This window comes from Salvia splendens, chromosome 9 (genome assembly GCF_004379255.2).
Source record: "Salvia splendens isolate huo1 chromosome 9, SspV2, whole genome shotgun sequence".
Lineage (NCBI taxonomy): Eukaryota > Viridiplantae > Streptophyta > Magnoliopsida > Lamiales > Lamiaceae > Salvia > Salvia splendens.
In genome coordinates, this window is record NC_056040.1 from 24,355,596 (window position 1) to 24,361,186 (window position 5,591).

At 39.7% G+C, this 5,591-nt stretch overlaps 1 long non-coding RNA gene across 1 annotated transcript; it reads left to right on the top strand.

Moving 5' to 3' along the window:
• The first annotated feature begins 2,951 nt into the window (after positions 1-2,951).
• LOC121747351 lies at positions 2,952-5,094 on the top strand. Its single transcript, XR_006039187.1, has 4 exons — positions 2,952-2,981; positions 3,061-3,124; positions 4,294-4,355; positions 4,814-5,094. It is a non-coding gene; the product is annotated as an uncharacterized LOC121747351 (long non-coding RNA).
• The last annotated feature ends 497 nt before the right edge of the window (positions 5,095-5,591 follow it).

The following is a 5,591-nucleotide window of genomic DNA, read 5'->3' on the forward strand; positions in this document are numbered from 1 at the left end:
TCCATCCATACTTGGACAAGTTTGTCTTAGTCTTCATAGACGATGTCCTTATCTACTCAAAGAACGAGGAGGAACATGAACAACATTTGAGGACTACCTTGGAGACGTTAAGGGCCGAGAAACTCTACGCCAAGTTCAGTAAGTGTGAGTTTTGGCTCAAAGAAGTGAATTTCCTTGGGCACATAGTGAGCGCAGATGGAATTAGAGTAGATCCCGCAAAGGTGGAAGCTGTACAGAAATGGAAATCACCAACCACACCTAACGAAATTCAGAGTTTCCTAGGACTGGCGGGATATTATCGGAGATTCATCGAGGGATTTTCTAAGATAGCAAGGCCAATGACTCAACAACTAAAGAAGGGGGTCAAAGTGAATTGGACGCCGGAGTGTGAGGCCAGTTTTCAATTACTAAAAGAGAAGTTGACCACCGCACCAATTCTTGTTGTGCCAGAGCCAGACACTAACTACGTGGTGTATACCGATGCATCAAAAGTTGGACTCAGATGTGTACTTATGCATCAAGGCAGTTGCGGCCACATGAGTTGAACTATCCAACGCATGACTTGGAGTTGGTAGCAGTTGTACATGCTTTGAAGATTTGGAGACACAATCTTTATGGAGTTCGATGTGAGATATATACGGACCATAAAAGCCTCAAGTACTTCTTTGAACAAAAGGATTTGAACATGCACCAACGTAGATGGCTTGAGTTGGTGAATGATTATGATTGCAGTATAAACTATCACCCAGGAAAGGCGAATGTAGTGGCTGATGCCCTAAGTAGAAAGTCTCAACCTCAATTGGCCACTTTTCTCACGAACGAAGAGAACTTGATACGAGAGTTCAGTAAAATGCGATTAGAGGTAGTGAGAGCACCCGAGACAGTGGAAGGAAGGATCGCCACCTTGGTAATGGAACCCGACCTAAGGGCTAGAATCGTGGAAGCTCAAAGACGCGATACTTTACTTGAGAAAATCCGTTCGGAAGTGAGGACAGGGGAGCAAGAATATTTTCACGAGGAGGCGAATAATGCCCTCACATTCAAGGGCAGGTTGTGCGTGCCTAGAGACGAAGAGCTTAGGAATGAAATCATCAGGGAAGCACACGAAACACCGTACACCGCGCACCCGGGGAGTACCAAGATGTATCGAGATATGAAGAGACAGTTTTGGTGGAATGGCATGAAAAAGCATGTGGCGGCATTTGTGGAGAGGTGTTTAGCATGTCAGCAAGTGAAAGCTCTACACCAACGACTTTATGGGAGACTACAACCACTTGAGATACCAGAGTGGAAATGGGAGCACATTGCAATGGACTTCGTGACCGGATTACCGAGATCCCAACGAGGAAACACTGTTATTTGGGTGATTATTGATCGTTTCACAAAATCTGCTCACTTTGTGCCGATTCGTGATACTTATGGAGCCAATAAGTTGTCTAATATATATGTGAAAGAGATCATACGCTTACATGGAGTACCAGCGACTATTACATGTGACCGTGATGCGAAGTTTACCTCTAGATTTTGGATGAGCCTACAACAGGAGTTAGGCACTAAGTTGAATTTCAGCACTGCATTCCACCCGCTGACTGATGGGCAATCAGAGAGGACGATACAGACTTTGGAGGATATGTTGAGAGCCGTGGTGCTAGATCGAGGAGTAGGTTGGGAGGAAGTGTTGCCACTAATAGAGTTCGCTTACAACAATAGTTATCAGGCGACTATTAACATGGCCCCGTATAAGGCATTGTATGGGAAGAAGTGTAGATCACCACTTTACTGGGATGAAGTGGGTGAGAGAAGAGTTCTTGGACCAGACTCGGTGGAAGAAATGATTGAGATTGTTCAACAAATTCGTGAGAGGATCAAGGAAGCTCAGGATCGACAGAAATCATATGCTGATGTTCGAAGAACCGATCTCCAATTTGAGGCTGGAGATAAAGTTTTTCTGAAGGTAGCTCCGTCAAAAGGAATAACTCGGTTCGGTGTAAAAGGCAAGTTGAGACCACGATTTATTGGACCATATGAGATTCTTGACAGAGTGGGTCCAGTAGCGTATAGATTGGCGCTACCACCAAGCTTTGGGAAAGTACACAATGTTTTCCATGTGTCACAATTGAGAAAGTATGTGTTCGACCCTAACCACATAATTCATCAAGAGGAGATGATGATCTTGAATCCGAATTTGAGTTACGAAGAGAAGCCTGAAGCCATTTTGGATAGGAAAGTGCAAGAGTTGAGAAATAAGTCTATTGCTTCGGTGAAGGTTCGATGGAGGAATCACGGTGTAGAGGAAGCTACGTGGGAATTGGAAGACATGATGAGGGAGAAGTACCCAGAATTGTTTGAATAATCTAAGCAAATTTCGGGACGAAATTTTTGTGAAGATGGGTAGATTGTAATACCCGCTTTTTTTTCTATCTTTTTAAGCTAAGAATTTTGTTTTAAGAACGTGCGAGTGATAGACCTTGAATAAAATAACGTGTTTGTTTCGATTGGTTGTGAATAGTAATAGTAAATGCTTGAATTATTGTTGATTAATTGTGTGGTGTAAGTTGTCGACAAGATTGACGTGAGAGTCGTCGATGGGAAATTTTGGGCGTTCGTTTACAATGTACTTGGAATAACACCAAAGTACTAAAATAATAATATACCACAATTTAATCAATGTGCTAAAATTATAGATTTTTGGGCCTATCACTTTTGTCTATTCTTTTTAGCCCATTTATCCTTATTCAATTGGGCTACTATTAATATAGCCATTTATTCATAATTCCTATTGAATTCCTGCAGCCAACATAAATCCCTTCCTCTAAACCCTTCTACACGTTTTCTTTATTCACCAAAACCTCCACTCCTAAAATCTCTCCAACAACCAAATAAATCAATATCCATCAGTCTAATATCCCACATTCACGTCTTTCACATCCAAGTAAAATCTGTGAGAAAAACCTACTACAGTTTTCTCCTCTTCCGTCAAGGTAATTTCTTCTCCTTCCATTGAATACGAAAATCTCCAACACTTGTTGATTCCATAACCAAAAATCTCAAACATCACAGTGTAATAGAGAAACTGGGAGAGCTGTGATTACCTTCTGTGGTGCAAACTTTCTTCTTCCCAAAGGTATCCCTTTTTTTCAATTCCATATTATAGTTCCATACACCCACTGTAGTCCACCAGATGGAATTTTTGAAACAATGGAATGATTCTTCTTGATAAAGTCTCAATCTTTAGTACCTGTGAAAATTGTCCTCTTACTTTCCCCTTCAATCTATTCTTAAAATTCCCTTGTCTGCCCAAAATTTTTTGAATCGAACATATTAGAAAATTGAAATAAAAGGTTTAAAATTTGGGGAAAGGGGGAAGAGAGAGGTACAAAATTGGTGCTTCTATAAAGTAATTTTTGACAATGAGCTTGATGTTTTGGTGAACTGTGGAAGAATGACAGTAGAGAGAGGGAGAGAGGAAGAACATTGAGATAGAGAGAGATGCTGTGATGTTGGCAGTAAATTAAGTTACAACCTTTTTCTTTTCTTTTCTTTTCTTTTCTTTTTTTATTCCTTAACGGTTATGGCAAGGAGTATATTAAAGTTACAGATTCCTAGCCTTGTTGATCAATTAAGTTGAATAATCAAAATTCGTGTGTTGATTTAGAAATATAATAATGTGTGCATACATGTGTTGTGATAGGGGAGTAAGTGTATACGTGGAGTGATAAGGAGTATACTTTTAATTACTTGTTTTTCTTTAATTGTTGGTGGGCCACTCTTGTTTTGGACTAGTGGGATTTAATAGAGAAAAATGAATTAGTTTGGGTATGGAGTATACGATGCTACTGACTTTCTTTTTTTCTTTTTTTTTTCTTTTTAAACTTTAAGGGTTTGAGTGCTATTAATTATATTATTTTTTGGGGTCAATTAGTTTTAGTGTATAATAGTTCCAAAGTAGGAAATTGATATTAAATGTATACTTAATACGTGTGTCGCGAAAGGGGTATGTACACGGAGGTGATTGGAAGTATATATCTTAAATTCTTAATTTTCGAGTGACGTTGGAACAAGTTTGACATATGAGGTTTTGCTAAGAAAAGAGAAAGGGATATACAGAGAGCACACACTTAGGATGCATGCATTGAAAGGGATATACAGAGAACACATATACAGAGAACACACACTTAGGATGCATGCATTGAAAGGGATATACAGAGAACACACACTTAGGATGCATGCATTGTTAAATTAATTTATTTTGCAAAGTCTGATTTTTTTTGCATATCATGTTATTTTAAAAAGGGTGAACTAGTGCACGTTGTTGCGGTTGGAACAAGAAAGTGTTGAGGAGTTAAGCATTTGAGGTGGGCTTTCTTTTTAAATAAGAACTTTGTCCTAACTACTTTTTATGTGAAAGGAGGTGGAAAGTGTTTGTCTTGCCATGTTTTGTTATTGAATGAACCTATCTGAAGTGGCTATGCCATGTATGTTAAATCGAATTCGGGTCCCAGTAGGGCCGCAAACCCTGCTCGGACTAGTGTACACCCAGTAGATCGTGTGCTATCTCTTTAGAGTTGGCCGGTCTAGTGACTTGGTTCGTGGCCACATTCCTTGTCATGTATGTTCAGATATGGTGATGGTGAATGTGGATGGAAAATGGTTGGCCAACCGAACTTGTGAAATATATGTTTTTGTGTACTTGGGCTCTTTTAATTAAAACCCCCAAGGTCACTTGATTATGGCTTGACAAACTATGTTTTGGCATGTGTCCACTGAGTGCATCAAGTACTCAGCCCTGCATATTGTTTTTCTTAATGTGCAGATTGAGCGGCGATGGACGTGGATGATGTTGAGCAGAGTTCATGGATTGTTTTGTCATGATTAATAATTGTTGGATCTGTCGTGTCTTCATACTCGGCATTTTCCGTGTCTTGAACGCTTCCGCTAAGAGTCATTTTCTTTAGAATTGTTTATTCGTGGAGAGTCTAACTCGTTTGAAAATTGTTTACTGTCCACTCTTTATTTACTTAGAGTTGGTATTATTGTTAGGATAATATTATGGCGTTTTCAAAGTTAATTCAGTTATTAAAATTTTTAGTCAAATGTGTATGTTTTTCCCCTTTCTTCCCCGCTTCTTTAATCCTCCCCTAGTCGCGACCAACCGTGTCTTCTATCCTTAGAAAATGCGGGCGTGACAAGGATCACACCAGAAAAGACATGTAAGTCTGCCCTTAGAGTTTACCTCAAAGTTGTAGGTGAACGACGAACATATCTCCTTCTTCCGCTTCATATCATTCAATAACATTTGCGCATCAGCACCATCCACATATGCTCTTAGATCACGCCTATAGTTGCGAACCTCGACAATGGTGCATCCGACGTAATCCAAACCACCTAAGACCTCGCTAAGCATACTAAAAGTCAACGTGGGACCGATATTTGCACTTTCGCAATCTATTATGAATTTCTGATGCACTAGGTCGATATTGCGATTGAGCCTCATAAATCGCTTGTGACGTAATTGAACCATATCGTGATTATGTCGCTCTTCAAACTGTTTAACAACATAACCAGTACCCTTACAAAACTTAAAAGCAATT